The following is a 21795-nucleotide window of genomic DNA, read 5'->3' on the forward strand; positions in this document are numbered from 1 at the left end:
AGTAGTGACTCTACTACTACGAATAATTCTACTAGTACAATTAAAATAACAACTACTAGTACTACAACTACAATTGCCACTACTATCTAAAGCTAACCTTGTAACTGAACATAATATTACTCACTTGATTTTGTATGGTGGAGAGGGATTACCTTATTGCCAGATAAACGTATTTATAGAAAAAACCGTTGGATCATAGGCAATTCGACTATAATTCCCTACCTACATTAAATCTACAACAATATGTGTGGTTCCTTTTACTTAGTTACAACTGTTGTCATGCATTGCAAACTAGCATTACAAGCATAATAAATAATTGTGGTCTGACAACTGGCAGCCATTACATTTGTACCTGATCACTGTCAGACAGCTTATTTCGTTACAACATTGCAAATCACTGCATTATTATGTTGTGTTATATTGTGTTGTATGGCATTACTACTATCAACCGTTGCATTGTGTTGTGTTGTATTACATTATTATTATTATTAGCATTGCATTGCATTGTGTTAATATTATGTTGCATTACATTACTATATTAGTATTGCATTATGTTGTATTACTATTGTGTTGCATTACATTACTATTATTAGTTTTGCATTGTGTATTGTTACTATTGTGTTGTGTGACATTACTTCTATCTGTGTTACATTGTGTTGTGTTGAATTACATTACTATTATTAGTGTTGCACTGAATTGTTTTAATATTATGTTGTTTAACATTACTATTATTAGTATTGCATTATGATGTATTACTACTGTGTTGCATTACATTACTATTATTAGTGTTGCATTGTGCTTTGTTACTATTGTGTTGCATTACATCACTATTTTTAGTGTTGCATTGTGTTGTGCTTATATCGTCTTGCATTACATCACTATTATTAGTATTGCATTGCATTGTGTTGTGTTACTATTGTGTTGCATTACATCACTATTACTAGCATTGCATTGTGTTGTGTTACTATTGTGTTGCATTACATCACTATTACTAGCATTGCATTGTGTTGTGTTACTATTGTGTTGCATTACATCACTATTACTAGCATTGCATTGTGTTGTGTTACTATTGTGTTGCATTACATCACTATTACTAGCATTGCATTGTGTTGTGTTACTATTGTGTTGCATTACATCACTATTACTAGCATTGCATTGTGTTGTGTTGCTATTGTGTTGCATTACATCACTATTACTAGCATTACATTGTGTTGTGTTGCTATTGTGTTGCATTACATCACTATTACTAGCATTACATTGTGTTACTATTGTGTTGCATGACATTAATATTATTAGTGTTGCATTGGGTTGTGTTCAGTGGGCAATTCATTACTATTATTAGCATTGTATTGTGTTGTGTTACTACTGTGTTGCATTACATCACATTTATTAGTATTGCTTTATGTTTTGTTACTATGGTGTTGCATTACATTCCTATTATTAGTATTGCTTTATGTTGTATTACTATTGTGCTGCATTACATTACTATCACTATTATTACATTGTTTTGTGTTAGTATTGTGTTGCATTATATTACTATTATTAGTGTTGCATTGTGTTGTATTACTATTGTGTTGTATTACAGCACTATTATTAGTGTTGCATTGTGTTGTGTTACTATTGTTTTATGTGATATTTCTATTATCAGTGTTGTGTTGCATTACATTACTACTACTAGTGTCGCATTGTGTTGTGTTACTGTTGTGTTGCATTACATTACTATTATTAGTGTTGCGTTACATTGTATTACTACTGTGTTGCATTACATTACTATTATTAGTGTTGCGTTACATTGTATTACTACTGTGTTGCATTACATTGCTATTATTAGGTTTGCATTATGTTTTTTTACTACTGTGTTGTGTGACATAACTATTATCATTGTTGCATTGTATTGTGTTGCATTACATCACTATTATTAGTGTGACATTGTGTTGATTTACTATTGTGTTGCATTATATAATAACAACAACAACAATAATAATAATAATAATAATAATACTGAGGACTTTGTATAGCGCCTAATCTTTAGAAGCTCTAAGCGCTGTACAACATTAGACAACACCTGTAAGATACAAAAAATTATATAATGATATGATTACAAAAACAAACACCATGAAATTAGAAAACATGCTGAAAATATTTAAGGTAGGAAACATTATTAGGTCTTTAAGTTTGTTCTTGCAGTCGAAATAAGTGAGTTTTGAGAGCCCTCTTGAATGTGATCACTGAGTCTTTGTGTCTAAGTTCAGTGGGCAATTCATTCCACGTTGCTGGGCCCTGGTATGCAAAATAAAGCTGTCCATATGACTTTGTTTTCATAGTGGGAATAATGAGCATACGATTGTAAGAAGAGGGGCGTAAGTATCTTGTTGGTGTGTACACTTGGGTGAGGTCGGATAGGTATGTTGGACTAGAGTCCGACAGTGAAACGTAGCACAGAGAACAAAGTTTGTGTTTGATTCTGGATGAAATGGATAGCCAGTGTAGGGTACAGAGCAGCGGGGAGGTGTGCTCTCATCGTGGTACTCTAAGTATGATCCAAGCAGCTGTGTTTTGAACATTTTGAAGTTTCTGGAGCAGATATTGAGATGAACCAGACATAATTGAGTTACAATAGTCCAGTCTTGAAAGTACTAATGAACACCCAAGTGTTTTAGTGGCATCAACTGAAAGATATTTGCGAATTGAACTGATGCGTTTCAGCTCAAGATATGCAGCCTTGCATATATATGTTCATGACATGTTGGTGCAATGTGAGAGTACTGTCCAGACTAACACCTAAGTTTCGTACTTATTGTGTGAATTTAATGTTGGTGTTGCTGATATTTATTGTTTGAGGTAAAGGATGTGAATGAGAAAGTCTTTGTGTTGTGATCAGAATGGCCTCAGTTTTATCATCATTCATCTGCAGCTTGTTACATATCATCCATGATTTCACATCAGAAATGCACCTCTCTACACCTTGGATGGTAGCATCAACTTCATTTGGGTGGCTAGATTTGTATATTTGGGTGTCATCAGCGTACAATTGGTGAGACAATGGATGATGGTCGATGACACTTGAGGGCAGTAGTGAATGGGGATACTTTACGGACAATGGGAATTAGCATTACAGAGACCCCTGGGTCAGATTACGGACAATGGAAATTTAACATGGCGAAAAATCGTGGGTCAGATTACGGACAAGGGGAATTAACATGGGAATAAATCGTGGGTCAGATTACGGACAAGGGGAATTAACATGGGAATAAATCGTGGGTCACTTTACGGACAAGGGGAATTTAACATGGCAATAAATCGTGGGACAATCTACGGACAAGGGGAATTTAACATGGGTTTTTTTTTAAATTTTAAAAAATTTTTTTTTTAAAAAAGGGGTAGGCAATTCAAAGACTATCTCTTTTCGAGAAATATGGGGGCCCTGAAAAGGGCCTTTGGGTTTTCTTCTTCTTCTAATTTCTTCTTTTCCTCCACCAAGTTCTTATTTTATCTCCTACACTCTTCTTCTCTTTCTTTTTTTTCTTCTCCTCTTCTTTCTTCTTCTCTTCCTCCTCTTCTTTCTTCCTCTTTTCATTTTCTTCTTCTTTTTCAATTTTTTCATTCCATTCTCTCATCCTTATCCTTTCCTCTTCATCCTCCTTTTCCTCCTTTATTTCTTTCAACAGATCACTAATGATTACCTTCATTTTTCGTAAATTGTTTATCTCCATCTTCACTCTATGGGGACTATATGAGTAGTGATCCTCGTTTAGGTTAACCAACATTTGCTCAAACATTCCTAAATTGTCCATGACGTTTTGCAATTTTTCCATTTTGTTAAGGTGGTTTGAAGCCATCTTCTTTTTTTATTCTTTGCAGAATGGTTTGAACCACGAATACTGTGGGTTCTTATACAAAAAGAGCGGACGTGATGGAAAACATCCCCTAAAAACATAAAATTGATCTTACCTAGATCATGACCAACAACGTGCGGACGTGAAGGAAAACATCCCCACTTTTCTCATTTCATATAATCAAGCCCAAACTATACTCTCCACATACTCTAAGAAACAATAAAGAAACCCATAATCTACTATTCACACAAACTTACTTCATCATTTACAAACACAAACACACAAACACTTCCACTTCCACTATTAATAAAGAGTTAGTGTTTATATTCACACTACTCTACCTACACACATTGGCAAATCGATCGTTATTTCTTTTCTAGAGTATTGGGTAGCCCTGAAAAGGGCTGTTTTGTTTGGAACTTCATGGGCACCTGGTTAATGGTGGCACCTTCCAGGCCTGGCGCCACATACGCATCTTATCCCCCAGTTACTTTTTACCTTTTGGGGGGAGAGAGCAGAGGCAGGATATGTCGCTTCAGAATCCCAATTTTCGCTCTCTGGGATTTTGAAATTTTTTCTTCTCTCCTTTTCCTCCTCCTCTTCTTTGTTTCTTCTTTCCTCTTTATATCTTCTTTCTTCTTCTTCTTTATATCTTCTCTCCTCCTCTTCTTTGTTTCTTCTTTCCTCCTCTCTTATCCTTCCCTCCTCGACAATGGCTTCCGCGGCCAGTTCATTTAATATGCGCCTGGCATATTCCAGATGCACATGAAGCTCCAACAGTTTCTCAAGTCTCGTGTTCATTTTTCGGTGTTGATCAATCAACAAGGGTAGCTGGACTGCCGAACGAGTTTCAATTTATACTGAAAGCGCGTACGTGAAGGAAAACATCCCCCTAAAAACATAAAATTCATCTTACCTAGATCATGACCAAAAAAACAACAACGCGCGGACCTAAAAGAAACACTCGCTCACTTTTTTATGCTATCCATCACTTCAATAGACTATCCACATACGCAAAGCAATCCAATCTAACCCAAAATATACACCTCAAACACCAAAAAGACATAATTTTAATCTACTATCCACACCATCCTACTTTATCACTTACAAACACACAAACACACAATCCTATACACAAACACATACCCTCACATTTTTTATAAAAGAGTTAGTGTTTATATACACACTACTCTATCTACACGCATTGGCAAATCGATCGTTATTTCTTTTCTAGAGTATTGGGTAGCCCTGAAAAGGGCTGTTTTTTTGTTTTGCTATGGCATTCTTTTTTTTAGTTTCTAAGAATGCGATGTCCTCTGAGGATAGACTTTCTGGCGATAGGTCTGCTTCTTCGGAAAGAGAAGAAGAATTCTTTGGTGTCGATACGACAATCGACAAAGCCTCTGTCAGCTTCAGGTTGCTGCTGCTGTTGCTGTTGTTGCTGCTGTTGCTGCTGTCTCTGAAGTCTGTACTTCTCTGTCCATTCTTCTTTTTCCCTGTTCATTTCTTCTCTGAAGAGCTCTTCTATCAGGTCTTCAGTGATTTTTAACATTCTCACGTTCTCTATTTCTTCTGGTTTCGGTATCAGACTGTGTCTGACCCTATGCAGATTCACGTAGGCTTCGTTGAGCTTAGCTAGTTTGGAGCACATCTTCTTAGGAGGATGAGTCGACAATGGATGGCTAGACTGGGAATAACCCTGTTCTTAAAGTTAAAGCGCGGACGTGAAGGAAAACATCCCCACACGGTTTTTGAGTCGCAACGTTCATGAGAGGGATAGTAAGAAATGAAAGAGCATCAATCCAACATTCTTCTAGCTAAACAAAAGACAAAGGCATTTTTTCTAAACACAACATTTTTATTCAAAAATCACTTAACACTAAACAACAACATTTTTAACAATAATCCAAAACTATAACATCAAACAATTTTTTTTCAAATCACAAACATTTTTTTCTTCAAATACTAACTACTTTGAACAGGGCTGACAACGTTGTGAATGAAATTGTGATTTCCACTGTTGGAAATCATTAGGCCATTGATGGACACTACGTTTCCTAGCTTGAGACAAAAGATAAGCATAATGGTCACAAAACCATCGATCTACTTTCACATCGTTTCTAGCAGAAGAACGAGGATCAAAATGAGTCACTAAATGTTCTAAGGAATAGCCCAGGCTGCGATGATGCAGAAAATACACACAGTACTGTCCACACACCAAGGAATCTGTGCCTTGTAATTTCACGTTATTGAATCGGGTAGTCTGAGCATTTCTTCTCATAAAGTCGATGATATCGTCTTCCAAAGGGGGCAATCCGTACGAATCGAAATATTCCACACATCCTTCTTGAGGAAAGTAGACGGCTACCCAGTGGGTTCCTGGGAGATGACTGTCGTCCGTGTTGATCACGTAAGCTTGATGGTCTTTAGGTTTGCGATGAGGGAGTTCATCTTTAGCACAGACGACAGGATTCCAAGAAGCCGTATACGAACTGTGGTTCAAAAGGTAATAAAGTTCCCAGGTATCCATTGATTTGTGTTTTTTTCTTCTTCACAGGTAATAATACGTCGTCAATTCGATCCTGACTTTTTGCTTGAAAATGTCTGACGAATAAACGGTTATTCGTTCTGTTTCCTCACTCTGATTCAGGAGAGTTTCGATACGATGGATCTCTTGAGTGGTTAATGGTGGACAAGAATGTTCACGCAAGTCTTTATACCACTGGTGCAACACGTCTTTGTTCGAGATGAGACTCCAAGCTTCGTCCAGATACTCGTCCAATTTTTCTTCTTGACTCAACATCAGGCATTTATCGTGTTGAATTTGACTGGGATGATCGTTTTGACATCCATAGCAATTTTTCTTGATCAGTTCTGTTATTTTGTCGACCAAGTGTTTGGCAAAACAGGAGACTAAATGGGCTTCTTGTTCTGGCCATCTCGACTTCATCATGATATCTTCTTCTCCTTCCACGGTCTCCTTACATTCCATCTCCAAAGTTTCTTCACTAGGTAAAGAGGGACAACAGTCTTCCATGGCTTTCTAGTAATCTAGGATGACTTCTCTCAAACTGTTGATTTCTATGGTATTATCGAATTCTGCATACAGGATGACGTTCACCGTTACATCAGGGTCTCGGTTTGCAAACTGAATTTCCACACGAATCTGGCCTGATTTTATAGGGTGGAAATGTCCCTCGTCGCTGCCTTGGTCTGGAGTGAAATCGAAAGCCCACAAAGCATAGCCTCCTACATAATCCTCGTACGTAATACCGTGACTGGTGTTGGTTCTTAACTGACCGGTGGCTTCGTACAGGGACAAGTACGATCTCAAGTAATTCTTCTTCTCAAAGTCAGGCTCAAAGGGTCGGGTACACAAGGTCTTGCCATCGCGACTGACTTCGATCTTGGACACGCCAAAGTGTTGAAAGTAGAAAGGATTTTTAGCCAAAGCTCCGTTGAAGGCTTCATTTTCGACGATACCAACGATCAAACGCTTGGGTAGCTGTCCTTGGAACAGATGATCTTCGATCATGGATCGTTGTCCCTTGGGAATGGTGAAGGTTTTCACTTCCACGCGTCGTATGGGATACTTGGCTGTCGTTCTGCTCAACGTTTGACTGATGTCGTTACCCACTTTAGGTAACACTTCCACACGACGTACGTAGAGCCTGGCTTCCTCGATGACAGTTTTGCAAACAGTATTACCTATCAAATGGAAAGCGGCACTGCTCCGATTCAGTCTCAGGCGGACATTGACCCCGTTTAGTAAATATTTCTCTTGCAACCACATGTCCAGATGTAAACGATCCATCAGTTCTAAACTCTGTCCATCTTTGATTCTCTTTCTTCGTTCTATAAATCCGTCATTGTTTTCTTTCTTTTCATCAGTTTCTAAATTTTCAAACTTTTCAGCTTCGTCAGCTTCCCATACCACACAGGCATTGAGATGAGTGTTCTTGGCGTCTATTCCGTACGTCAAGAGATTTTCCAGGTACGCTCGATAAGGGTAAGTATCCATGCTGCTGCTGACCAGTTTGTTGTTCAAGTACAAGTCCACTCCGCTAAACAAGGAATGCATGAAATTGTTGACGGGAGCTATTACCTCATCGCCATCTAGGGTCGAATTGTCCTCATCGACAAGTTTGACTTTCAAGTACAAGTAACTGCTATTCAGATCGATGTAATCTTCGGGCTGTCCTTTGATTTCAAACTCGATGGGAGCTGAGGCTGTCAATGAGGAGACGGGGTGAAATTCCACCCATTGGGATTCTTGCATGGTCATCATGGTGGGGGGCATGGCAAACAGATCCAGTTCCGTCTTGGAACAGGCGCAAGATTCTCGGTGCATCATTTTTTGTCTCTTTTCTCAATAATCGAAAACGTCTAAGTCTCGTACGGTTCTTCTTTTCTTGGCCTTTCTCGCTTGAAGTCTGGTGAAGGGGTGTTTTCTTCTTCGTCTCTTTCTGCCTTGTCCTTGCTGAATGCTTGACTCGGTATCGTGCAGGGCATTTATAGGTGTGTCTCGTCGGCCCAAAATGTCTTTACCCGTTTGCAGCAAGACATTTTTGCCTGCCCTCATGAAGGCTTCTTTAGGGTTTTGTTTGTCGATGATGACATTTTGGAGAAATTCTTTGCCTTGCGTCAGTGCCGCATCTTTCAAGGCGTGCAATCCGCGTGTCACCATCGGTTTCAACACCGGGGCCACCGAACGAAAGGCCGATTTTAACATGTCTCCTAAACCGTGTCCTCGCTGTCGAGCCACCCCTCGGTACACTGGATACATGACTTACTTACGAATCGTGAGAGAACCGTTTTCGAAAATGGAGTTTCACCGTGACTTTTCCTTTGGTGAATGGAATATTTTGTCCCAAATCTCCTTTTATAGTAATGTTGACCGTGTCCAAATACGACTTGCTGACCGGCAAATAGTGAGGATGGACAAATTCGCGGTGGACGTGGTAAGTGTTTCCACCTTCCTCGTCAGCGTTTGCGGCAGAATCCACTTTGAAAGGAATGACACGCAGTAACGGTACGGAGGTGTGTCCCACCACGTTGTACTCCACCACATCGGAGTACACGAACATCAAATTCAGTCCTTGGTTCAGTTCTACCGGGGTACGAAAATACTTGGCAAAAGTATCGTTGTCAGAAATGACTAGTAATTCGCCTTTTTGTTGTTCTACTTTCTTCTTCATCTCCATGTCCCCGCCCAACATGTCAAACAATTCAGGACAAAATAAGAAAGACATGATTTTGGGCCCCTCAGGAAATTTTATCAGGAAGCGACGAGCTGTTTTGTGGTACTCCAGGGTGACACTTTTTTTGACACTTTCCAAAGCTTTCAGAAACACACCATTAAACCTGGTGGCTATGGTGCTGACCAAATGTTGACCACTAAAATAATAGCCTGGGGGAATGAACAAGTGATAGGTGGTCCACTTTGGATTTTGTGTGTTACGGGTTTTCTTGTCATATTTGCCATGGGTATCCAAGTACTGTTGCATTTGTTCGTCATGAACTTCCACATCAAATTTATTTTGATTGGGAAGGACATTGAGGACTTGGGTCGGGTGAATCATTTCTACTAAAGCCACTTCCCAATGGGCTTCGTGATCTAAGGGGATGGCTTGAGGTAATTTGGCCGTGTAACAGCACAACGTGTTGTTGGGAAACACCTCCATGGAACTGTCACTGGGTAAGGTTAAGTAAAATTGGTTTTGGTGACTCATAATTCCAGAGTTCTGTGGCTGTCCGAGGGAATATTAGTGGATGTCAGAGGTGTGTCTCCGCCCAAAATGGGGTTCTGATTGTGGTTGGACTGGTGACTGGCACTGGCACTGGACACAACGTTCCCGTTCGAGGAGAATTTCAGGGAGGGATTGGGAAGTAGGTAACCGACGCAACTGCTCAATAAAATGGTCCACAATTGTTTGTCTCCTTGTTGCAAACTCAAATTGGCGATGGCTGCCCCGATGACACAATACACCACGAAGATTTGGCAGAAAAAGACGATTTGCGTTTTAGGCACACGTTCTCCACACCACACCCACAAGGGTTGTTTTTGTAAATCTTGCACAGAAGAACTAGGGGAAGAAGGAGTGGTCGACGTAGCTGCGTCTGCTGCTGTGTGAAAGGGCATGATGGTCACTTCTTCTTTTTATAGTCGATGACTTGCGAAGCGTCGATCCAAGAATCGAAACTGGGTGGATATCCTTTCCAACGTACTTTGACTTCTTTGACACGTCGTTTGCCCACTTTACGGGTTCTGCGTTCCAGAATGCTTTCGATGTCGTACACGTCGTCTTCTTTTTTGGTGACACGTTGTAACTCGGGCAAATAAAACGTTCCTTTGAGTACTTCTCCGTTCATGTCTTCCAATTTATAGACGGCAGGATGACGGCCATGCACTCGTCCAGTGACGCGAAACAATTCGGTCGTCCAGTTAGGTAAGTAACCTTTGTCGAAAGTGCGTTTGGTTTTGCCAATGCGCACCCAATCTCCTACGGCCAACTCTCCACTTTTCTTGGGGACAGCCCTCGTCGGGGACGTACCAAATAGGCGCTCGAAGACCAGCACTTCGTTGTCGGGAGTCACGTCTTGCGGGGCACGTCCGATGCTTCGATGGTAAGATTGGTTGTACGCTTGCACCAGGTGCGGTAAGATGTCGATGTACTTCAGAGTGTGGTGATGCGTAAAATATTTCCACATGCGTTCTTTCAAAGTGCGTTGAAAACGTTCCACGATGCTGGCTTTGGTTTCGGGATTCTCGGTGGTAAAAAAATGAATGTCACGTTTCTTTAATTCTTTTTGGAAAGCTTGGTTCAGAAATTCGGTGCCTTTGTCCGTTTGCCATCGAAGAGGGTGACGGCCGCTTTGTTTCAACACCCGTTGCAGGGCTCGCACTAACTCGCTGCTGGATTTGGAAGTCAAAGGCACGACCCAGGCAAATTTGGAAAAGACGTCGATGACACAAAACAAATATTTGTAGCCACGATTGTAGCTGGCTAAATGAGAGACATCAGCTAAATCGGCTTGCCATTGATGATCGATGCCTTCCACGCGGGTGCGACTTCTGGCAAACTTGCGTCGAATGGGTTTGTGTAAAGTGTAGGTAGCTTGTTCTTGTAACCATCGTTGCACTTGAGGTAAACGGAGACTTTTCAGTCGCGTTTTGGCAGCACGATACAATTTTTGAACTCCTGCGTAACCTGCAGGATGGGATGGATCGTAGTAAATGCTGGCTAAGACTTTTTCCATTTTTTATTTTGTGTTGGTGTGTTAATAAGGCACCCACTCTTGGAAGAGGCTACTCTTTTTCTCTTGGGGTATTTTCTTGGATTGCAATGCTTTGCGTGTGCGGCCAGCAATAGGTGTCGAAGAGGAGGATGTCTGAGCGGGGGATATAGGTTCTTGTTTCACTTCTGTCTTCACTTCTGTCTTCACTTTCTTTTTCTCTTGTGAGGAAGAAGGGGTGGCCATCATCTTTTTAATCCATCCAATTCTGGAGGTAGGTGGTGTTGTTAACTTGCGTACTTTTTCTGGTGGAGTTTGAAACCCTTCTTCTTCTTCTTCTTTTCCTTTTTCTGTCTTGGTCACGGGTACTGGTGGTACTGGTACTGGTACTGGTGATGGTGCTGGACTTTTCATCAAGGTCTTAAAATCTTTCAAAGTGGGTAGAGCTGTTTCGTCTAAAGCTTTCTGGTGAAAGAGTTGCAGTCGTTGCAAGAGTTGACCGTACTTTTGCGATTTTTCTGTTTCGGACAAATCTTGGCGATCCAGCAACGATTGCAATTCGTATTGTAACTGGGACATCTCGCTCAAATTGGGATTGGGAGGTAAATGCGGGGTGCGTTGTTCTTGCCACCGATGGTATTCCATCCATCGTTTGTAAGGCACTAAAGCTAGTTTTCGTCCTTCCATGGGGTTGTCAGGGGTGAATTCTGAGATCTTGGGACTTCCGAAGGCCTTTTTATCTTGCTCCCATCAGTCCTCCCAACATGGTTCCCAAGACTCCTTTCAGTATGGGGCCTAACAAGAGAGGTAAAATGCCTCCACGTTGGACCAACATCTTCTTTTTTTGACGAATGGGAATTTTCTTTCGAACCATTTTCCGAAGAACGTGACGATGTTTGCCTAAGCATTGTTTCTGGTGTTTGGACAAAGGGATCGTGCCTTTCAAAACGTTCAAACAACATTCGCACACGGTATCGATGACCTCTTTGGAGGCTGTTTGAATGAGTTTTTTTCGTAGGGGTGGAGAAGCTTTGGACAGGACAGATAACAGGTCCCCATGTTTGGCTAAACGTGGTGGCAGTCCTTTCCTTTTCTTTCCTTGGGGTTTTCTGGAGGGTGACATCTTTGAGTCTTTAGGAGCACCTAAAAAACACTGATACCCTACTCGGTCACAGGCCTTTTTTATACTGGAACGCGTCGCCACTGATTGTCTTTACGTTTTATCAGTTTGAGGACAGGCATGACACGTCGTGCAGGGGTACGTAACGGACTAAATCGAGCCAGTTCTTGCTTGGACAAATCCAGTAAACTTTGTAACATGCCCGATCTTTCATGGACTTTGATTTTGGGAGAAGGTACTTTGTGAGCAGCAGCCACTGCCGCTAAATTGGAAGGTCCTGCCACTGGGGAAGTTCTTTTGGGGGTCATCAACGGAGAAGTTCTTGGTGTGATCAACGTCTCCAAGTACTCTTCAGTTCCTGGTGACATCAACGGAGAAGTGGACAAACGTGAGGCTGCCGGAGACGATGTGGCAGGTCGTGGTTTGCGAGTGTAAGGTTGCGTCCTAGCCGAAGTGCCTCTCTTGCGACTAGTTTTCTTCTGTGGACTTTTCTTTTTCTGAGGACTTTTTCTCTGTTTCTTTTTCTGGGGGCTTCTTTTCTTTTTCCGGGGTGGTGTCTGGTAAGAGGAGGGTCCCGCCACTGGAGAAGTTATTCTTCTTGGGGACTTGGTCTTTTTCTTTTTCTTCTTGGGGCTTCGTTGGACTTTTGTCTTGGGGATAACTTTGGGGGCATTAGGATCCCATCTTAAGAGTGAGCGAATGATGACCCCTCCTAGAGTACCGCTCCCTCCAGGTTTCAAAATGATTTGTTTTTTGGTTTGAGTGTCGATGCGGGGATCGGCCAGTTGGACCAAAGCGACTTTGTTTCGATCGAAAAAGCGTTGGGTTTGATGAGGAATCTGAATGATTCCTTGGAGTAATTGACGTGCCGTCACCGTGAACCATCGTAAGACTTCTTTGAGACTAGCTTCTAAGACACGGGCTCGTGTTTGTGGATCTTTTTCTCGGCTGATGCCATACAAGGCACGAATCAATTTGACGGGAAGATGCGACTGAAGGGACGTCATGTTCACACTGTGTGAGACAGACGAAAAAGGGTCTGAGGTTTTTATAGATTTTTTTCATGGGGAGTGAAATGAAGTCGAGGACGGAGACGTGTACAGGACAGGCCCTCCGTCTTGGCACCAGTGGTGAAACAAGTGGGTACGAAATCGCAAATCCTCGGGGGTCGTAGGTTTCAAATCGACGAGTAAATAGGCGTGTGGAGTTTGAGTGGCATCGTCGTACGCCTGAGTCAGCCAAGGCGTTCCTAACTGTTTGGCTAAGACTTGCACTTGCGATTTATCTCGAGGGCTTTTAAACAAGACCACGTAATGCGCATTGAGACTGATGGTGCGATGGGCTTTACTTTGTTGAAACAAATTTTGGGTGATGTAAACGACACTGGCATTACGGTGATGCCCTTTGCGCGTGAACCACAATTTAATTTCTTCTTCGTCTTCTCCTAACATGTCGTCGAAAATGACCAAATGGGTTAGACGGGAGTCAGAGACGATGCCGTCGTCTTCTTTAGGAATGCCTTCCACAAACACGATGGAATCGCCTTGACTTTCTCGCAAGAGGCTGTACGCCGATTGCCACTCTTTGTAACACCACACGATTCGTTGAGGGGGCCGATCGATCAAATGATGTTTATGTTCGATCAAACGTTTGACGAATTCGGTTTTGCCTGAACCGCTAGGTCCAGCAATGAGCATGTTAAAGGGATGGCGAAGATACAAAGCCTCCCAACTGGCACGATCTAAGTGTTCGTCGATGACTTTGACAGTAGAGGAAGAGGGAGCAGAGACAGTAGAGGTAGCCATGGTGTGAGAAATGTCACTTGTGACACGAAAAACAAACAAGACAAGAGTTTATATACTTTTTCAGAACACGTTTATTGAATGTTTCAAATATGAACACGAAAGACAAAAATACATACAACCCAAATAGTGATGTACAGGAATATAAAACACAGCAAAGCGATCAAAGTGGAATATAAACAAGTGTCTGTACAACATGTTTTGGTTAACCAAGATGTCCTAGGGACAGTGTGTAATGTTCTTACAGTCTCTACATGAGGTATTGTCACACAAGTGTCCTCCCGGAATGACCTTTCAGGAATGTCCATGACAGTCCTGTCCTGAAGCGAGTGGTTGTTCTCGGTGACGGGTTCTTCTGGCACCGTCACTAACACAGGTTGAAAAGTAACTTTTTTCCTTGAACAACTCTTGTGCATACTGGGCCACTTCTTGGGTCCAAGCCTCAAAACCCCCCTTTTTCCAATCACGAACATCTGTCCAATGAGGGTGTAAGTCACAAGCTACACACACATCGTCATACACGTCTTGGGTCGCTAAAAGTTGACGAATCTTTTTTTCCTGTTGAGGTCGAGAAGTATCCAGATGAAACCGCAAGGCTTTGAGCAAAAGGAGTTTTTCGTGACCATTTAAGGCCATGGAGGTGGTAAGTACTGATCGTAAAGAGTCCACAAAGAATCGGCTGGTAAACGAAATCCCAGAAAACAAGTCACTAAGACACACACCACTTGTCGTCCCAAATTGAATGGATACAGTTCTTGTAATAATCGATGGTAATGATCCACGGTTTGAATATGGTCATTGAGTTCCTTCCACGGAATCTGTTGGATGACATGTGACATAAGTCGTGGCATGGCAGCCTGTTTTTATAGTCTCTTTGTTTCGGAAACAATACACGTACTTTCTAGCCAGAGATCTTCGTTCTCCAGTAGGGAATCTAAATCTTGCATACTGTAACCGAAACTTCAGAGTTCGTTTAGAAGTTTCCTCTTCCTCTAAGTAGATTCCACGTAAAATATGTTGATAATCCTTTAACTTGTCTTCCTCAATGTATTGCTGTAGGTGAATCTCGAAGTAACCAAAATAATGAACATTTCGATCATTCACTAACTCAAAGTGTTGAACAAGGTCTGACCACTGAAACAATTTCTGACGAATCAGTTCTCTTATACCATTCAGGTACCAGTGGTTAAAGATCTGGTGACGTAACGGATGCAATTGTTCTTTACGTTTCACTTGTATTTTCACCAGCTCTCGGTAAATGCGTTCTCTCAACTCCACAGGCAAAGCACGAATGTTCTCTAGCAAAGTATCCATGAATAGGTCATACTAAATCCTCTTTGGTCTGACACAAGAAATGTACTCTTTGCACAAACATGGTTTCACTTCAGTGTCGAATTTAAATCGTTGAGTCACTAATCTACACATTACAATTCGTTCAGAAGTTTCCTCTTTCACTAAGTTGACATTGTGTTCAAAATGTTGGTAATTCGTTAACTCTTCCTCTGGAATTCGATGCAGTACGTTTACAATGATGTAACTACAATCGTCCATACCAAACCAATCCTTTTTAAAACTAGAGGATCGTTGATCAATGTCTGTCCGATGGAACACTTTCAATTGAATCAATCCTTGTATAGCCTTCAGGTACCAGTGGTTCAAACACCGGTGACGTAACGGATGCAATTGTTCTTTACGTTTCACTTGTATTTTGACCAGCTCTCGGTAAATGCGTTCTCTCAACTCCACAGGCAAAGCACGAATGTTCTCTTGTAAAGTATCCATGAACAGATTATTATGGTAAGAAGTTACTTCAATGTCTCGGTCCCACTAAAGGTAAGTAATGACAATTCGGTGACCATCGAGCATGTTCTACGTAGGCCGAATCTTGCGGTTCCCAGTGGTGAAGTGACACACCGCAACTGAAGCACTTGACTTTATCTCCTTCGCCCAAGTAGAAAAATCCGGCTCTGGCTAATTCTTCGGGGGTCGGTCCTCCCAGATACTTTGGCCATTTTCCTTTGAACGATTGAAGACGATTTTCAAAGTCGCAGTATTCCGACGAACGCACAGGAAACGAATATTCGTTTTTCACAGGTTCGTTTCGATGAGGGTTGAGTGAAATGGGCAGGAGTTTGCTCAGGGCTGGATGACATCCGTAGGGGGGTAGACGTGAAGGTGAACATTCCCCTTTAAAACGAAACCCAGTAAAATGTCCAAGAGGACGAGCAGCATCGCTTTCGCACCCCACAGGTTTGACACGCACAGCATCACTTTCCATGATAGGGGTAGGGGCACTAAAGTTCCCATGATGCTTTACGGCATCGCTCAGGTCACAACGTACAGCATCGGTCCCATCGCAAGGCTCACAATCGCACTCGTCTGCAAACTCCGTTACGCAATTACAATGGTAACCACATGGACAATCGCAGTTTCCTTCCGGACATTTTCCGTCGCAATGCCTGGGTCTTATCCATCCAGTATTAGTCACACTAGAGAAAGATACAGCTTTTTTACAATCCCCAAACTGGAACGATGTCTCTTTCAAAGTATTCATCTTGTTCGCTCGGTCTTGGTAGTCACAATGAACTATCGATCTTGCCTAGGGTTCCTTTTTTATATACAGACCAATACCGACGTGACCGTACGGTAAGGTGAAATGATTGGGAAGTCTCACTCGCTTCTGGTACACGATTTGATAGACTTTTTCCAAGGGTCGACTGACGATGTGGTGAGTGGGTAAACGTACAATTTTGTTCGGTTGGTAGGTGGTCACTTTAAAGTTTCCATCCTCTCCCGATTGCAAGGCTTCTTTCAATACCCCAAAGTTGACCACTCGACTGGTACGATAATTCAGAGTCAGTCCTTTCACTTTGCACGTCGTGTGCACTTCTCCTTGTTTGTCCCGGTATTCGTAGCCGTAATTTTTGGGACCGCCACTGACGAAACTTAGAATCTTGTCGTCGGGATGCTCGTCTGTCCAGGCTCCTAAACGGTCTCCTTCGATGTCAGGGTGATGTTGAATCGGGTGATGGATGTAAATGCAACTGTCCGTGTCAAAGTACAGGACGCGTTCTTCTAACAGTTCTAAAGCTTCGTACAATTTTAAGCGAGCATGGGCTGTCACGTAAGCCGCAATGATGACATTTCCAAAAGGGTCGTCTTGTACAAAGTCCAGATCTTCTTCGTAATTGACCAAGATCAAATTCTCTCGAACGACGTCCACGTGTTTCATGTATTTGGTTTTGTCGTGAATCATCTGGAAGTAGCGGGAAGGTTCTGTCAAATATTCCGTCTTGGGTAAACACGGTCGTTGTGCCATTTTACCCCACAAGCAATTTAACATCACTTTGGCAAACGATCGCCTGCCTTCGTTTTTCTCGATGTGGTCTAAAGTGATGCCTTCTTGTTCGTAGTATTTCTCTTTGAATTGTATTTGGTCTTCGGGAGTGTGACACCAGGAAGGATAGCCGCTGGCTTCTTGTTTCAGTTTCAAAAAGGCATCCACGTAGTCGGCGAAAATGCCTTTCTGCGTGGGGTCACCCTTGCGGTACTGTTGTGTCTTGGGAAAGTGGCAAATTTCGTACACTTCTAACAGTTGGTATCCCATGTCCAGAGCTTTGAACAATTCCACGCTGACCCAGGTTCCCGTCAAGGACCGTTCTTCCTGGCTGTGATGGCAAGGTTGGTCCTGGTTGCACGTTTCGGCACAAGTACGGCACAATGGAAACATCAGTTTGCCTTGACAATGGTGAGGTAAGACGGGATGGTATAGGTTCGTGGGAGGCAAAACTTTACACTTGATCAAGCCTTCGTATTGTCGAATGTTTTTCAGGTCGATGTGTTCCGTGAACAATTGCGGGTGCCCTACAGGAAAGCGACAATATTTGCACACGTAGGGATACAGCGAACACACGTCCAAGTATTTGATTTCTTCTCCTTTCTCTTCGTCGGCTTGGTACAGCAAACAGGTGGCATTGGTCCTTCCTCCGTACAAACTATCCCTCGGGTTCAGCGGGTCCATGAACTGGTAACTTTCCACGAGGCGTTTAAACTCGGGATCGGTTTTCATACGGTGATCGTACTCGTGTTCCCACATTTCCACCACTTGGTATCCTTGCTGTTCTAACTTTAGGCGTCGCTGACAAGTGTCCTGGTACAAGTCTTCCATGGTTCGTTGCAAAAACTGATTTTTAGTGCCACGGTCAGGGTAACAAACAGGACATCCGTGAAATAAGCAACCGTTAAACTCGTACACGATCTTGGGGTTTTCTAAGTCCCAGCCATCGACCGAATACGTTCCGATGGTCTTTTCGCCCCCTCCGTTGCGGGCATGCTGAATCCACTTGTCTTCCTTGTCGCACAAGTAATGTAACCAACGTAGGGCTTTGACCGAGTATTGACGTTTGACAAAGTGGGTCGTTTGAGGGCTGATGACAGCCACGGTGTTTTCAGGCATGAATCGTTGTCGATACACTAAGGAACACGCTTTGGCAATGGTGCAAGCTTCTTTCAAAGGATCGACCCCTCCGTGTTCCATGAACAGTTCTCGAAATTTTCCACAGCAACGCCGTAAAATGTCCACGTCGGAACGACAATACTTTAGCATTTCTTCCTGAAAGTCGAAAGGGTCCGAGGCGTGAGCCTGGTACCAAGCGTAGAAAGCTTCTCGTTGTTCGGTACGCATGTTGTCGGGGTCGTAATAGTGAGCCTCAGGCAAATGGGGTAGAACGGCATGTTGATTGGCTTCCGTATTGAAAAAGTGTGGAAAGTACCCTTTAGCCATTTCTGTCATTCCAAACGTTTTAGGCATTCGACTCAAAGGCATGGCCAAGTAACTCATCGAATCTTTAAACTGTACTTGTCCCACTTGCATGAAAATGATTTTGGCTCCGTTCAAAGTCACTTTAGGACGCTCGGTGCCTTGTTCCGTATAGTACCTCAAAAGAAACTGTCCATCGTATCCGGAAAAATTGTGAGCCATCACCGTGGCATGACGATGACAATCTCCGTAAAGTTCGATGTCCTCTTGGCTCCACGTCTTGTCGACGGGGTCTAAGACCCATTGGGCAAAATCGTCTAGCGTCTTTGGTCCCCGAAAGATTTTTTCACGCCCTCCAGGAATCTTGCTGCAGTGAGGGCAATGACTGAAGATAGGTTCTTGAATGCACTTCTCGCACGCTCGATGAGCCACGCAGAAATTAGGGATGTGAATGCCAGTCTCTTGCATGCATTCGAAATCGAAAAAGATGAAATTGCCTTTCTTCTTGTGACCGTCCTCTTTCTCTGGTGGGGGTTGGTATTTTTGCACGTAACATTGGTGTTCCAAGTCCACGATGTGGTGACAAATGTGACATTTTTTCTTTCCTCGACATACGTGTGCCTTGGTACTATTGGTACGTATGCCTTGTCGACACGTAGGGCACAATCTCAGGAGTTGACAAGCACATTTCTTCTGTGAACCTTGCGTTTTCAAATGTTGTTGGTAACAGGTAGGGCTGACAAACGTGCGCAGACAAGTGGAACAAGGCACTGGTTCTTCGCTCAGACAGGGTGAAGAGGCCAAACATCCTGAGCATTTCCATCCACAATGTTTGTGTTGCTCTCGATTATTATAACCATAGTCACATTTCTCACAGTAATAACCGTATCCCAGGAATCCGGTGATACTGGTAATGGTATCGAAATGGTCATCGTGATGATAAACATGAATGTATTTTCCGTCCTTAAAATCTTGGCCTCGAAACAATAGAGGCCCGCGCATTTCTTGAGGGTGCACTTTCAAGGTGTAGCGTGGAGCTAGGGCATCTTGCAATTTTTGCATCTCAGGAATGCCACAGGGTGTGTCTTTGGGCAGTCCGGCTTGTTGTAACAGGAGTTCTGCTTCGTTTCGTTGTTTGGCTCGGTCGGAACGTTGAATAGTGTCCCAGGTTCTTTTCCATTCTACCGTGTCGTTCTTGTTGGCATAGGTTCGTCCCACCACGATGGCACGGGCTAAACACATCTGGTCTTGAGGGTTGTTAATTCGGACGAGACTCTTTTTGGTGTTGCGAAGGTCGTCCACCAATAACATCTTTTTGCGTCCTGTCCCTTGAGGAGGAGAGACGTGGGTCATGTCCAGTGTGGCTTTACCATCGGTGATGTCAAACTGATCATTAGATTGTTGTACGTGTTGAATCTTGTCCATGACTTTGGAAGCAGTCAATTCTGCAGGGGTGCTAAACTCGATCCAAACAGGGGATTTCAAACCGTCGTGTTGTATGGAAAGTCTCAAGCGATCGTCTTCTTTGGGTTGACATTGTCGCTTGAGTGCAGTGAGCAAAGAATCCCACACCTCGGTGATGAACACTTCTGCTTTCTCTAACGGAACTTCAGCCTTGAAATCTTTAAACTTCACCGTGTATTTGTAAGCCGTAGTTCTAAATTTTCTAGAGGAGCGCTTTTCCGTCTCTCGAATGGAATAATACTTTTCAGGGTTGACTAAGGGTGATGAATTTGGTTTAGAGGGTTCGGATTCTGGTTCACTCATGTCCTCTTCAAAATCACTGGCATGAATTTGTGCCAAGATTTCAGCCCTGGTACGAGGCGATAGATCACGTTTCTGCCTCTTACTTTCTTCTTCTTTCTTCTCGAATGAATGGGATCGTTTCATCTTGAAAGCAAAAAGTCAAATGACTCAAGTTCAAACACCATAAACTACTTTATAGTCATAGCAGACCAGCGTATATAAAAGGGTGTGTGTCTTGTCCTTTCACTATTCATTTCACTCTCAAGCCGAGCACAACGATGGAAGAGACTAACCAGATGGAACGTTTCGTCAGAGCTTTGCGAGGGGTCATTAGAAAATTCTCTTCAGACCAGCCTACGGACTACTCTCCTTCCTTGCGAGATAAAAGTCAAGATACTTGCTATATCTGTCAGAAGAAAGGGCATTGGTCTTCAGAGTGTCCAGACCGTCAAAAAAGAAAAAAAACAGGGGATAAAAAAGACAAAAGTCAAGATACCTGTTATTATTGTAAAGAAAAAGGACATTGGTCTCCAGATTGCCCCAAAAAGAAACAAGAGGAGTCAGAAGAAAAGAGGAATTCTTCAGAAGAAGAGAGGGATTCTTCAGAGGAAGAAGAGGAAGAAAAAAGACAATTCTATTTAAATGAGGCAAAGAAACACGAGAAGAAAAGAAGAAGGGAAGAAAGCGAGGAGAAAGAAGAAGAAGAGGAAAAGAGTGTGACGGTGAAGAAATTCAAAAAACAGAGAGGCTAAACAAGGAGAAATCAATGAACTTTTTATTAAAGTGTTGTGTTGTGTTGTGAATTGTGAATTGGATTGTAAAAAATGGAGAAAAGAATAAATGAATGATATAAGGTAAGTGTCTTTGAATTTTGATTTCAAAAAAAAGAAGCTACACTCACGCACTCATACACAGACACGTACTATAAGGGTAAAATGGGCTGTTGAATATTTTTTTGAGTTATTGGCAATTTGAAATTGTATTTCTTTTCGAGAAATGTGGGTGGCCCTGAAAAGGGCCTTTTTTGGTGCAGGGGTGAGTTTAAGCAATCAACTTTAACTGCCTTAAGCCTTTGCCACGGCCAAGGCCTACTTCTGGACTACGTAATGTTGATGATGATTGAGTTGAAATCACTAAGGGTGGTACGGTAGGCTTAGTCACAGGGTTGACGTGTTTAGCTCGGGAAGGTCGTATTCTCTTCGGTCGTGATAAAGAAGTCTGATACATTTGTTTCAGACTTCTTAACTCCGCTAAAATGTCCAACAGTACCGTGACCGTTTGATTTTCACCCTCTTG

The sequence above is a fragment of the Sinohyriopsis cumingii genome, chromosome 16 (genome assembly GCF_028554795.1).
Source record: "Sinohyriopsis cumingii isolate HCF-2022 chromosome 16, ASM2855479v2, whole genome shotgun sequence".
NCBI classification, from domain to species: domain Eukaryota; kingdom Metazoa; phylum Mollusca; class Bivalvia; order Unionida; family Unionidae; genus Sinohyriopsis; species Sinohyriopsis cumingii.